This window comes from Vulpes lagopus, chromosome 7, assembly GCF_018345385.1.
Source record: "Vulpes lagopus strain Blue_001 chromosome 7, ASM1834538v1, whole genome shotgun sequence".
Lineage (NCBI taxonomy): Eukaryota > Metazoa > Chordata > Mammalia > Carnivora > Canidae > Vulpes > Vulpes lagopus.
The window spans coordinates 71,770,355-71,786,141 of record NC_054830.1 but is presented as its reverse complement, the minus strand read 5'-3'; positions in this window follow the sequence as shown (position 1 = coordinate 71,786,141).

The following is a 15,787-nucleotide window of genomic DNA, read 5'->3' as shown; positions in this document are numbered from 1 at the left end:
AATGAATAAAAAAGCAAAATCCTAGATAATATAGGAAGTGTTTGCAGAAGGAATTTTTATTTCATTGCCTCAACCCTAAGTGGCATTAGCAAATATTGCAAAGTAATGAAAGAGGCCATGAGGAAGGAGCTAGAAACACCTTCCAATGTTACAGGGAAAATTCTGACATCTTAATTATACTCTGCCACCTAGTGACAAAGGAAATTTAACATACTTCCTGAGCCGGGCTCCAGGGGCAGAGACGGCTGCCCTCCGCCACCTGGACATGGGGTCAGGGCCTGAGCACTCCGAACAGGCCTCATCCCACGAGCCCTTGGGGCACCACTGCTCTGGCCACTTGTGCTCAGGACTCCAGGAGACGCTGCAAACACGGTCAAAAACACCGTCAAAGGCCAAAGGAGTTGTTCAGTCTACGGCTGACAGGCCAGGCCACAGTCTACCACTTAACACAGTCTGCTGGCCCCTCTGCCACCTCCTGCCCCGTGCAAGGGCTTCAACGGGAAACACACAGTGAGACTGAAAAGGCCTCCTGACACTGGACATGGTAGCCCTGAAGCTCCCGGCGCCTGGTGGCTCAGCTGGTTAAGAGCCCACCCTTGGGGACGCCGGGGTGGCTCAGCGGTTGAGCATCTGCCTTCAGCGCAGGGTGTGATCCTGGAGACCCGGAATCGAGTCCCACATGGGGCTCCCTGCATGGACCCTGCTTCTCCCTCTGCCTGGGTTTCTGCCTACCTCTCTCTGTGTGTCTCTCATGAATAAATAAATAAAATCTTAAAAAAAAAAAAAAAAGGTCTGTATTAAAAAAAAAAAACAACAACAAAAGCCCACCCTTGGCTCAGGTTGGGATCCCAGGCTCCTGGGACTGGGTCCCTCCAGGGCTCCCTGCTCAGCTCCCTTCTCCTGCTGCCCCGCTTGTGTTCTCTCTCTCCGTCAAATACATAAATAAAATATTAAAAAAAAAAAAAAAAATCCAGACGTTCCACTGTAAGAAGGAAGAGTAATACTATTATCTTCTCCCCATGAACTGGGGTAACTTTTACTCACAAATCTTAGCACACAAAATGATGGGTAAAAATTCCTATTAATGGGCGGCCCGGGTGGCTCAGGGGTTTAGCACCTGCCTTCGGCCCAGGGCGTGACCCTGGACACCCCGGATCCAGTCCCACGTCGGGCTCCCCGCATGGAGCCTGCTTCTCCCTCTGCCTCTCTCTGTGTCTCTCATGAATAAATAAATAAAATATTTTTTAAAAACTATTAATTCCCGACTGTAAATTGAAGGAGCGCATGTTTTAAAAGCGCTTGGTCCGACCGACAGGTCGCAGCCTCCCAGAGGCCCGGGGCGCCTCAAGCCCCAGTGTGCCCCATAATGCACTGCGAGGGGGGCGGGCAGGTGGGGGAGGAGGAGGCCGGAAGTGAGCTGGTGGCCGCTCTGGCACGCGGTCCAGCCGCACCATAGAGGTTCTGCGCCAATAGCCAAGAATCGCTTTGACGCCTCCGGGGTTGTTCAGGTTTTCTCATTCTGTTGGGTTGACCCGCTCAGGCTATTTGCAGACCATTGGTGGTACAGCAGTGGGGTTTAATAAGGAACTTGAGCCCTTTTTTTTTTTTTTTTTTTTAGAGATTTTTATTTATTCATGAGACACAGAGAGAGAGAGGCAGAGACACAGGCAGAGGGAGAAGCAGGCTCCGTGCAGGGGGCCCGACCTGGGACTCGATCCCGGGACCCCGGGGTCACGACCTGGGCCGAAGGCAGATGCTCAACCGCTGAGCCACCCGGGCGGCCCAAGGAACTTGATTGTATGGAAACTCCCCGTGGATAAGATCAGAGAGTATAAAGCTAAGGGATCAGCATCTTGGGGACCTCTTTATATTGGCCCAGAGCATCAGCAAAAGCTGAAGAGGGAACTTTTTAAAGCTTAAACAGATGTAAGGTAAAACAGACATAAACACGTTCAATAACTTTGAATTTAATGATCCCAGATTCTGAAGCATCCAATCTTGAAGAGGTAGCATAAAAATTAACCTGGTTATTTGCTATGTATGGATTACGAGAAATACAACTAATTAGTATCAGTCTAAACTTATATTTCACAATTGTAAAAAAAAAAAAAAAAGTTATCCACCTTAGACTTATTTCTGGTGCCCATCTCACCCCATCCAAAGGATTTATTAGATTTAAAGCATACATAATGAAATTTTAAATTATAAACTAAAGCAGAAACCAAAGAAAAAATAAAAACCAGAACCTAGACATAATAGTTAAATCAAAATACAACTGAGATGCAGTTTAGTGATAAGAATCTGAGAATTTGTCACCAAAATATTGATATTTTGATAGGACTTTGCTACTCAAATTGTGGTTCCAAGACCAGCAGCATCAACATCACCTGGGAGCTTTTCAGAAATTCAGAATCCCTGACCTATTGAATCAGAATCTGCCATTTGACAAGATTCTCCAGTGACTTTTATGTACATAAAGCTTGAGAAGAACTGATCTGCCCCCCACCCCCACCCCTCCACCAGGAAAACAGATTCAGGAGATCTGGAGTGGAGCTCAGGAGCTTATATTTTTTTAAACACCCAGAGCTAATTCTCATTAGTCAGGTTAAGAAATACTATAGGTGAATATCAAATATAGCTTTGATTTTCTAGTATAAAAGTAAAATCTGAAAAAAAAAAAAAAGTAAACATAATTAGTTCCTCAGTGGGAAGCCAAGCATTTAAAGAATTCTTTACTCCAGGACCTTAAGAATGAAGCATATAATGACCCAGTGGAAAACGTTCTCACTGACTTTTTTGTACCAATGTTTCAGCAAACATAATTTGATAATTTCTTATATCTTTGTAAAAGCTGAATGTTTGGCATCAAAAGAAAATCTTAGTGAAGGCAGTTCTGAGATGGGGCTAAGCTACTATCTAAGTCAAAGGTCAGCAAACTATGTGGCTTGCTTTGTAAATAAAGTTTTATTGGGGCAGAGCCATGTTCATTATGTTTTGTCTGTGGATGCTGTCACACTATAATGACAGACATAACTAGTTGCAAAAGAGACCACATAGTCTGCAAAGCCTAAAATATTTACTATCTACCCTTTATTTACAACAACAACAAAAAAAGCCAACCATAGTCTCTATAAGTTATCCAGGGGACAAAACTGTTTTTAGATTTCCAGAAACATGACTTCTCCCCATGGGCTTCTGATAGGAATTAGAGATTGTACAATGATGAAAACGTAAGAATTCATTTTTGGGATTAGTGATTAGTAAACTATGGCTTAAAAATAATCCTAAAAATAATTTTTTTTAAAAAAACGGACTTGTTATGTTTGCCAGTTTCTATGGTATAAACCAGAGTTTCTCAACGTCACCACTATTGACATTTTGGACTGGATAATTCTGTGTTGGGGGGAGCTGTCTTTTGCATGGTAGGATATTGAGCAGCATCCCTGGCTTCTACCCACTAGATGTCAGTAGCAAACCCCCAGTTGTGACAACAGATTACGTCTCTAGAGATTGCAAAATGTCCTCTAAGGGGCAAAATGACCCTCATTGGGAATCACTGGGGTATATATTCCTGCTATGACCAATTTCAAACTAGCCAACTTGACATCACTGACCACAGATGTAAGAAGAGATATGCACAGTCTCTTAGGCCAGAGAGAACCATCTCTAGCATACCACTGTGAGAGAACATAATTCCACATAATAATGTCTTCTCTGAAAAATGGAGGAAGCTAGTGAGGATCTCCACCCAAATCAAAAGTTACCCCTTCTCCACAGAGATGAACATACTGGCAAAATTGTTTTTTTTCTTCAGGAAGCAGCCTGGATTCCTCTACACAAAGCTATGTTCCACAAAGCATGGTTAAGTTTATTTTGAATTAGAAAATATCCAAAGCAGATGTTAACAGTCACCCCAATGGTTATTACAAACTCTCAATAATATATCAGTAAATCACATGGCTTCCGAGTAGATTTGGCAGGATGAATTAGCCCCAAGCAAATGAAATGGCTAAACATGTTCTTGGATTTGGGTTGTTTTATTGTGATTGTTGTTTTTGTTTGGTTTTGTTATTTATTTAAATCAATTGAATTTTGGGAAATATCTGCTAATGATAATGACATTAGCTTTGGAATCCTTTGCATCAACAGCACTGACAATGGTTAATTACTCAGAACCAATTACTGAGGCCACTCTTAGACCATGACATTAAAACCATATCATCAGCACACAGGAGGACACTTATCTCCTATTCGGGAAGGCAAGCATCCATTTTTGTCTACAGCTTCAGGTCATTAGGATAGAGGACAATTTCTACCAATCCTGAATTTTTGAGGGGTATTAAAATGCATTTTTTGTAGAATTATCAATAATGTAGTGTCTATACTGAGTTTATGATTTGGAAGACCAATGGAAGGTCAAGAAAAGCTACAATTGTATTATTCTTGCCAGATTTCTGCACAAGATAATTCTAGACAAAGATCAATGCTACCACTTCTGGGATTTCCTTTCCCCTTCCTAGCTGTGGCCTCCCTGGGTTCCTTGGATGACTAAAGAGACCAAAGACAGTTTGGCTCACAGAACCATAAGAATTTTATTAGCTTTGTGACAGCCCCTGATATCATGGGCCTGATAATGTAACTCATCTCCAAATTTAAGATGCATGCAAGCATGCGCACACACATACACTAAACCATCTATAAATTTGAACTTCACTTTCAAGCTGGAGCTACTACTACTTTTTTTTTAAGATTTTATTTATTTATTCATGAGAGACAGAGGGGGTGGGCAGAGACACAGGCAGAGGAAGAAACAGGCTCTATGCAGGGAGCCCGATGTGGGACTCTATCCCAGGACTCCAGGATTATGCCCTGGGCCGAAGGCAGGCACTAAACTACTGAGCCACCCAGGGATCTCCCTGAGCTACTACTTTTTGAGAGTCTCATCTGACTTTTTTTCACCTTCTTGTGGGATCTTGGCATCTTGTGACATATTGTTAACACCTGTTCACAAGAATCAAGAAAGTATTTAGGTGGATCTAGGTGCTCCCAACATCTTGGCATCAAGACATTGTTTAAATGTACATTTCCTCTCCTATAATAAGCAACAAGAAATCAAATGAATAGCAAAACCTATATACCAAATTTGGGAATATTGAATAATTCCAACTTGAATTAGTACAATTGCAAGAAATATAGAAATTTTAATTATCGGGATCCCTGGGTGGCGGTTTAGTGTCTGCCTTCAGCCCAGGGTGTGATCCTGGAGTCCCAGGATCAAGTCCCACATCAGGCTCCTGCATGGAGCCTGCTTCTCCCTCTGCCTGTGTCTCTGCCTCTGTGTGTGTGTGTGTGTGTCTCTCATGAATAAATAAATCTTTAAAAAGAAATTTTAATTATCATAAAGTGATCTTATACAGTGATTTTTTTTACATACACACATATGATGTAAGAGCTATAAATGCTCTGTAGGGGAGGATATGATTGTAAACCTCTGCCCTTTAAGCTAGGTAAGTAAAACTCACCTCAAATTCATTGGGAATCACTGTATATCTTACCTTTGATGAATGATGTAGTAGACATGCCTAAAGCACCTTTGTTCTAGGTATAAAATTCTGTCATAGAAACCCAAACAATGGGGCAGCCCGGGTGGCTCAGCGGTTTAGCGCCTGCTTTTGGCTCAGGGCGTGATCCTAGAGTCCCAGGATCAAGTCCCACATCAGGCTCCCTGCATGGAGCCTGCTTCTCCCTCTGACTGTGTCTCTGCCTCTCTGTGTGTGTCTCTCATGAATAAAATCTAAAAAAAAAAAGAAAAGAAAGAAAGAAAAGAAACCCAGACAATGGGGCACCTGGCTGGCTCAGTTGGTAGAGCCTATGACTTCTGATCTCAGGGTTATGAGTTTAAGCCCCATGCTGGGTATAGATATTACTTAAAAATAAAATCTTAAAAAAGAAAGAAAGAAAGAAATCCAAAGAAGTGGTTCCTTAAGAATGAGCCTGACACATAAACTGAAGGAAAATATAGCAAAGCACTATAAATGCACCATAAATAAAAAAGGAATCTTGAGAGCTAGAAGATTCCCTTTATAAAAATCAAGTCGGGGGAGCCTGGGTGGTTCAGTCAGTTGAGTATCTGCCTTTGGCTTGGGTCATGATCCCAGAGTCTTGAGATGGAGCCCCATGTCTGGCTCCCTATATGGTGAGAAGCCTGCTTCTTCCCCTCCTTCCTGCTAGTGCTCTCTCTCACTATCTGTGTCTTTCTCGCTATCTCTGTCTCTCTCAGATGAATAAATAAAATCTTGAAAAAAAATCAAGTGGCTTCTGTCTTGAGTGCCAAATTGAACTGTACCTGAGGAGTTAACAATGAAAAATGTTTCTTAAAGGTAGAGGTCACCAACAATAGTAGACTTTGAAAAAAGTACAGCAAAATAAAATCTTAATCTAGGGCTTTAAGGTGAATTTGAGAGGAGCAATTAGCAGGGCCTACCAAAAAAGCAACAAAATATGAGGTAGTTAATTGGAGGAAATGATTCTCCTAAACATCAGTTGAAATCTTTAGTTCCATTGTCTCCATAATTGTTCATTACAGATTCTCAAGTACAAATTCAAAGTTTTCCAGAATTTATAATATTCAATTTTTTGAGCAGTTGTATCAATCAGGATAGGACAGGTTCTATGGTGGTTAACAAACAACCCCAAAATTTCAGTAACTTAACAAATATTTGTTTCTCATCCACATGACCAAAATGGGCTGGCAAAGGGTCTCAGCCCATCATAAGCACTTAGATAACACAGGCTTCATCTCAACATGAACTTCCACCATCTCCAGAGTAGCAAAAAGAGAACATGCAAATCACACACAACCTCTTGAAGAAGATGTGGCACATGTCACTTCCACTTGTATTCCATTCATGAAAACAAATCACATAGAGCGGCACCTGACTGGCTCAGTCAGTAGAGCATGGGACTCTGGATCTCAGGATCACAAGCACCATGTTGAGTGTAGAGATTACTAAAAAATAAAATCTTTAAAAAATACATCACATAGCTACCTTCAATGGATTCAACTGACTGAAAGGGGAACTGGAATGATGGTAGGCAGCCCTCATGACTACCACAATGACCCGTTGTATCTCAAGATATAAATACAGTGACTCCTTGAGTCACTTGCCACCACTTCACCCTTTAGCTATGTAGCATCCTTTTTTGTATAAGGGGAAACTAGAGACTTTAGATCCCATAAATCCTCATAAGCCTCACTGGAACAATTCAAATGTGCTGCTAAAGATCTAAGTTGAGCCCCAGTGAAATGTTCTAGGGAATGCACTGCTGAAGAGGAGTATATAAGTTAGGAGTGATTCTGTGGGCTCCAAGAGACAGAACTCTAACTCAAACTGGCATGGACAAAACCATCATGAGCAAACTCAAAAAGAACTGTGGTATCCTGGACCTCAAAGTGAGGCTGAATTTAGAGACTTGAATACTATTAGTCCTCTCTCTCTCTCTCTCTCTCTCTCTCTCTCTTTTTCATCTCTGCTGCTCTCTGCTTTGTCAGCATCTCTTCCTCGAGCTGGCTTCTCACAGCAGAAGGAGAAATACAACTCCAGAGAGCTCTAGGCTTACAAATGGAAGAAACTGAGGGCTCTTCCTCACCAGCTCTACTTAGTAAGATCCTAGGGAAACCACTGACGCTGCAACATAACCAGGTTTGTGCCTTTAAAAGATTGCTCTGGCTGTTGTTTGGAGAATAAATTGGATAGAGGCAAAAATGAAAGCACCACTTAACCTTGTTGGTCAGTTCCTTAATGAAATTCTCTCTTCCCTTGCTTTCTGTGACACAGAACATTATGGGTCTCTGGTGGGAGCTAAGAAGCTCCTTAGGTTCATTTCTGTTGTTACCACAGGTCATCTCTCGGGTTCTTCATGAACTACAAACACAGGTAACAGTAATCCAGAGTGTTACTCTTCTGATCCTGAGGCTGGAACTCAAGGGAAGATTTTTACAGACTAATCCTGGACTCTACTCCTTTCCATACTCACACCCAAACCTTATAGTTCCAACTTTCTTCTCTTCTGAGCCTTACTACTCTGCTCACAAATTGATTGTGCCTGCCTGGCTCAGTCAGAGGAGCATGGGACTCTTGGTCTTTGGGTCATGAGTTCAAGCCCCACGTTGGGTGTAGACATTACTAAAAAGAAATAAGTAAACTTAAAAATATGTCAACAGCTCCTTGCATTTACTGATTTAAACACAAACTTCTCAGGTCTCCACGATACTGCCTTAATTTATTTTTCCAAGCAGTTTTTCCTCTTTTATTACCCAAGTAGAGGTGAATACCTCTTCATAAAAGACCTTATAAATTCAGAATTGAGGTGCCTGGGTGGCTCAGTCGGTTAAGTGTTTGCCTTTGGCTCAGGTCATAATCCCAGGGTGCGATGGAGCTCCACATGGGGCTCCCTGCTCTGCAAGGGTGTCTGCTTCTCCCTCTCCTTCTGCCTCACACCCCCCACCCTCGCTCGTACTCATTCGCTCTCTCTCAAATAAATATATAAATAAATAAATCTTTTTAAAAATTCAGAAGTATATAAAGAAAACTGAGAAAGCCCCCCCTTTGGCCTCCCCCACTCCCCTCCCCAGAGGTAACTACTCTCACCAGTTAGGCAGGTATCCTTCCATTCTCTTTCAATGCAGTTATCATACCTACATATGAAAATATAGACATCTCTTTTTATAATTATAACAGGAACCATAATACAGTTTGGCCAAATGCTACAACACATATGGTATTTTTACTTCACAATGTGCCTTAACTTTCCATTTCAATATGTAAAGATCTGTCTCATTCTTTTTAAAGACAAGCCAGTACTCATAAGGTGGATGCATTATAGTACGAGTCCACAATCTTTTATACACATTTCCAGATTTCAAAACCATTCTGAAAACAGAGGTTTTGGAAAGTTTGCAGCAAACTCATTTGGTGGTAAAACTGACCTGAAATGACATGAATCTTTTAGTCTTTATTTATCTTACTTAGTGAATATTCATAATTGTCATTGCAGAAACAGTAAGGTGTTTGATGTGTTTAATTAAGGGGTGTTGCCCCAGACCCCACTAGTGGTGCTGCATAATAAACAACCAAAAATTCTGAAATGTGAAACACATGTGCCTCAAGAGTTTCAAACATTATTGTGACCCTATAATGGGGGGGGGGGGGTGTTGCAGGTTCTTAAGAAAAATTTTTATTTATGTATGATAGTCACAGAGAGAGAGAGAGGCAGAGACACAGGCAGAGGGAGAAGCAGGCTCCATACACCGAGAGCCCGATGTGGGATTCCATCCCGGGTATCCAGGATCACGCCCTGGGCCAAAGGCAGGCGCTAAACCGCTGCGCCACCCAGGGATCCCTTATTGTATGCTTATATACCAAGCACTCTTCTAATGCTTTCCATAAACTAATTAATGCAATCCTCACAGCAATACCATAAAGTATTATTGTGATCTCCACTTTATAGATGAGAAAAACTGAGTTGTAGAGAGGCGAAGTAATTTGGGCAATTTCTACAATTAATAAGTCATGTAGTCAAAATCTAATCTAACCCAATTTGGCCGCAGAACCTGTACACTGAACCCATCGCGCTGCTTTGCCTTTGTGTTCTTTGAAAATAATACAGCAAACACCTAACCAGATCTTAACATGAGGCCTATTTGTTTGACATCATTTAAAAAAATAAAACCTTACAAATATAATTGAAACCCTGTGCTCCCTGATCCCATCCCATTTTTTTTTCCTTCCCAGAGGTAATAATCACTGTCTTTAATTTGGTATTTAGCACTGTACCCATGGTTTTTATAGTTTTACACAATAATATAGGGTATTGTTTTTCATATTTTAAACTTTACATATAGCAGGGAGGAGGACACACCTGAAAAAAGGCTCACAGGTCTTCAAATAACTAATATTCTTTTTTTTTAATATTCCTTTTTTTTAACTGGAGAATGAGTACACGAGTATTCATTTCATTGTCACTCTAAACTGCGCATGTATTTGCATGTGGTATTTTACATGTATGATGACTTTTAAAGTTTTAAATAAGGTAGATTTGATATAAATAATGTTGCACTATTTGAAATTATACCATTATTCAACCACACCTTAATTCAGTGTTGCTGCAAAGGTGCTTTTTAGGTGTAATTAATATATATAATCAGTTGACTTTATATAAAGGAGATTATTCTACATAATCTGGATGAGTTTTATCCAATCTGTTGAAAGGCCTTAAGAACAGGGCTGAGGGGTGCCTGGCTGGCTCCATCAGTAAATCACATGACCCTTGATCTCGGGGTAATGAGTTGAAGCCCCATGTTGAGGCTTCCCCAGCAATCTTCCCCAAAAAGGTTACCTTTTTAAAGGTAATCTCCCAGGATCCCTGGGTGGTGCAGCGGTTTGGCGCCTGCCTTTGGCCCAGGGCGTGATCCTGGAGATCCGGGATCGAATCCCACGTCGGGCTCCCGGTGCATGGAGCCTGCTTCTCCCTCTGCCTGTGTCTCTGCCTCTCTCTCTCACTGTGTTCCTATCGTAAATAAATAAAAATTTAAAAAAATAAAAAAATAAAGGTAATCTCCCCATGTAGAGATTACCTTTAAAATTTTTTTAATTAAAAGAAACTTTTTAAGTTTCTTAAAAAGAAAGTTTCTGAAGAAGACCTGAGATTTCTCCAAGGAAAAAGGACATTCCATCTGTGGACTACATCAGTTTCTGCCCCAGACATTCCAGCCTGCCCTTCCTGACAGCCTATCCTGCAGATTTCAGACTTGCCTAGCCAGTCCTCACAATCATGTAAACCAATTCCTTGCAATAAGTCCCTTTACACACATATATATATACATAGCCTACTGGACACATATCCTACCATATACCCTACTGGTCTGTTTCTCTGGTGGAACCTTGACTGATAACAGGCGAAAAAATATCAAAAAATAATGGCTAAGAATTTCCCAAATTTTTGGTGAAGAACACTAGGTCGCAGATCCAAGAATTTCATCAAATCCCAAATAGGATAAACAAAGAGGAAAGCATGCCTCCCAGAGCTTAAAGCCAAAGATAAAGAAGCACATTAACATCTCACATTGATGGGACACCTACAAGTGAATCAGATGTGGGGTGCATTCTGATCTGTTTCTGAAGACTTGGAGGGGCAAGCCCTCCTGGAGAGACTCACAGAATTCCTAAGGCACTGGTCTAATTGAAATAATCTAAAGTCGGAGAAGTAGTTTGATCCTGAGTTATGTTCAAGCCCTGTGGGTAAGTTGCAGGTGCTTCCAAAAAAATGGGAGGAGATATAGATGTTGAAGGTTTTAAGGAAGGAATAATACCTTAGGATGGCATCAAGGACAGGAAACAGTGTTAAATGCCAAGATACAATGCACCTCCTAATACCCTCCCCCAGAACTTAACCTTAACCCATCTAGTCACAGAATGAGCTGGACAACAATAGCTTTCCCCCACCCAGTGCCATCCAAAGGCTTACTTTGTGACAAAGAATAGAGAAAGCATGCACTCCCAATGACCTACTAATTCAGGAAGACAGAAGAAAGAACGTGCTGAGACACCATGCTCAGTCTCTTTGCCCAACTCACCAATCATGTACATTACTCCTCCTCTCTTAGGATGGTCTACCTTGGTCTACCTTGGTTGTGGAGTAGAAATTTCTTCTTCTCTATAGAAACAGGAAGAGTAGGGAATAACTTGGTCTCCTCTCGCAGCTAGACTGTAAATTTCTTAAAGTCAGGAAACTGACTTATATAAACCCCTACATCTATCACAGTTCAGAGCAGAGAGCTGGACATTATAAAAGAGAGTAAATATGTATCATCTTGACCATTCTATACTTAATATGTGTGTATTGCAAAGACTAAACATGATTTTAATAGATTCTAATTTTACCTAATATTTAAATAATGATCTACAATTCATAAAACATTTCTTACTCAGTCTTCACAGCAACCAGTATTATGAATGAGGAGAATGAGGCTCAGAGGGGTTACGTAACTTACTCAAAGTCACACAGCTAATAAGAACCAGAGTTGAGACTCAAATCCACATGATCTTTATCATCATACCACGACTGCCTCTTTCTTACTATTTATTGTTAAGCATTTTGACCTCCTTAAAGAAGAGAAGGATGTTGCACATGAAGTTTGAGGCAACAGCTGTGTCCCCGGCTGTCTGAAATGCCTCCACCAGGTTTGGCAACAGCTGTCTCAGCTTGACATCTCACTGGGTTCCTGTCAGAGCCGCACCTTGGGGAATGACAAGTTTAATGAAGAAAAATCCAACCTTCCACCTGAACTCCTAGCTTTGCAAATACAACTGACATCTGATGGGCTTGGAGGCTCTCACTGCAGGGAATGGGGTGACCCCAGCTTCTCAGCTCATAGATTCTATGTTTGGCAGTTTTCTCTGCAATTGGCTGACAACATTTGTTTCCTCTCCAGATCTTACTTCCTGGTCCCAATGCTCATTTAGATGCAATTCAAACAAATAGTTACGGAGCATTTTCTATATGCCAGGCACTGGGGATGTATAAAAAGATGAGTAACACACCATTCCTGCTCTGGGGCACACAAAGTCCTATGGAAGAGTCAGAAACTTTACACTGACGGTATTTCTATGGAGATAATACTCATTGCCATGGCAAAGGGGCCCCTTTTGAAAAGAGAAACTCTAATGAGACTGCTCAAAAAATTAAATACCATGTTGACTATTTCCTTTGGCAGGAACTACAAATTCAGAAGCCAAGAAGAATCTCAAAAGGACTGTGGAAGGGGCACTTTGAAACTAGTGTTTGAGAACCAACATCTAATTTTTTTTTTTTTACCTTAAAACATAAAGCAGTGATCAGTATGAGCAAAGGCTACATGAAATCATGTGGTGTGTTATAGGGGAAATAATCAGGGCCCTATATTTGGAGGACAGAGTATAGGAGGTGAGATGAGAAGACAAGGTGGTAAAGAGGTTTCAATATTACAACAAAATGTTCAGAATACATTTGGAATGGAACCGTAGAAGATTTATAAGCTGGGCTCAGGTTAGCCTGATTAGGTATATGATTTAGTGAAATGATATTAGCGCTGAGGAGAGGAATGACACTGAGAGACTCATCAGAGGGAATACTACAATATCCCAACTGAGCAATGATGAGGGTCTGAACCAAGGAGGTGAAAAAAGAAACAAGAAAAGAACTAGAAAGACCATTCAGAAGTGGGATAGTCAGATCTGGGTCAGAGAGGTAATAGGATACCTAGTCATGTGACTGGTCACTAGGGAAATTCTGAACTGAGATGGGAAGCCCGGATTAAGAGCTAAAGAAGAAGATTCAAGGAGAAATCACTGAGTTTGGTTTAGGCTGGACATGTTCAGTTTGAAGTATATACAGACATCCAAGTGAAGGTACTTCAGGGGCTGACAGAAAGTATAGCCCAGGGATGGAGCAGGCTCACAGTTTATGCCATAGGAGTACATGAGACATCTCAAGAAGAAGATGTAGAGGGAAAATGAGTGAAGGACGAGAGCCTCAGAAACACTGACATTGGGCACCTGGGTGGCTGAGTGGTTGAGCATCTGCCTTTGGCTCAGGTCAGATTGTGAAGGAGCTTACCCAGACCACACACAGTTTGAGAAAAACAATCCCTATTATGACCCATCCAGCAAAGAAACAACCCCAAGTGGTCCATGGTGGATGTACAGTTTGTTCGGCTGATGAAGCGTTACGTTACCCTGACTGAGATCAAAGCCAATCACCAAGCCCACAAAGCCACTGGAGGCCCCTTAAAGAATATGGCTCTGTTCACTCACCCCAGACTCTCCATTCAGCCCCTGACCTCAGAGGAGTTTGAGTTTATTTTGAGCCTGGAGGAGAAGGAGCCAAGTTAACTGGGACCCTGTGGCTGGAACGGGCAAGACAGGACTCCAAAGAAACCAGCTTTTAGAAGACAAAAGAAGGTGTGCGGCGCCTTGCTCGTCGGTTCCCCTGGGGCTGTGTCAGAGGTGGTCTTCATGTACCCTTCCCAATAAAACATGAATGTCAAAAAAAAAAAAAGAGAGGAGTCATGGGGCCATAAGGCCCCCTCATGACATTAGCCAGACGATGCCCTTTGGCCACAAGCCCCTGGATGGCAGCCTGACCAACACCCTGGTCATCCACTGTGGGATTATCAATCCACCGCTGTGCTTGCTCAATCTTGCCTTCAAGGTGGACAGCTGCCTTGGTGTGCCTGCATCGGGCTCCCCACAGGAGCCTGCTTCTCCCTCTGCCTATGTCTCTGCCACTCTCTCTCTCTCTGTCTCTCATGAATAAATAAAAATAAAATCTTTTAAAAAGAAAGAAAGAAAGAGAGAGAGAGAGAAAGGAAGAGAGAAAAGAAAGAGAAACAAAGAAAGAAAGACTGACATTCAGGGGGCACCTGGGTGGCACAGTCCATTAAGTGACTGACCCTTGGTTTCTGCTCAGGTCATGATCTCAGGTTGTGATCTTAGGGTGGTGAGATGGAGCCCCGAGTCAAGCTGTCTGCTCAGCTCATGGAGTCTGCTTAAGACTCTCTCTCTCTCTCTCTCTCTCTGCCCCTCCTCCCACATGCTCACACGTGCTCACTCTCTCTCTAAAAATAAATAGATCTTTTTTAAAAAAGAAGAAGTGCTGACATTCAAAAACAGGAAACAGCAGTCACAGGTGCAAAAGGCAACTCAGAGACAGCAAGGGCGGAGAAAGAGGGGTGAGCAACAAATGCTGGGGAGAGACCACAGGAGGCTAGAGCTGAGATGGGACCTCTGGATTCCCCCCTGGAAACCAAAAAGTCATTAGATTCAGAAGGAAAAAAAAAAAAAAAAACAGGAGAGAAAATAAGATTGGCAAAATGTTGATCATTGCCAAAGCTGAGCCACAGGGACGAGGGTGTTCATTCTGATATCTCTGCTTGTATATGTTTGAAATTTTTTTCCAAATAAAAAGTCGAAAAATTGAAAACAAATTAACATATAAAAAGAATAAAATTAAATGCCATTATTGGCTTTTAAGATCAGGGTTTCAGTGGAATATTGAGTGGCAAGTGGGAAACAAAGAAGAGGGGGCAGCTGGTATTTCACGTCATATTTTGAGCTTCGCTGGCAGTGTGATATAGTGACAGGGAAGGACTGGGCCCTGTGCCTGTATCATTCATTCAGTGTCACTACAGGAAACAGATGACACTCAAATTAGGATGGTTCTCCAAGGGTTTAATAAAGGGAGTATTTATAGTGTAAGAGTATGGTATTGGGGAAGCATAAAGAATAGTACAGTATCCCTGGTGCTGGTGACAGTGGCGTGTTACCACTCGTTATCACAAGGCAGCTAAGCATGTATTTCTCAAGGGTGTGTGTTGAGGGTGGTGGTGCCGACAGGTCCTCTAGCTCAGCACGGTCTCTGCTTTATGCTGGTGTCCAGCTGGGCTTGCTTGCTCTATGCAGATCAAGATCTGGTCCGTTCCACATGGGTTCATTCTAGGGCCCAGACTGAAGAGGCAGCAGTGCCCAGAGGAAGCTCTTCTTATGGAGATGGCAGAGGCACAAAAAAGGCACAAGGAAACACATGATGCTTCTGAAGGCCTGAGCTTGGAAACAGCAAAAACGATTGGTTCCACTCATCAGCCAAAGCAAGTCGTAGAGCCAAAACCAAGGGCAAGGGACAATAGACCTCCATGCATACCAGGAGGTACAAGGAACTGGGGCCAATAATCCTGTCTCTCACACACCCT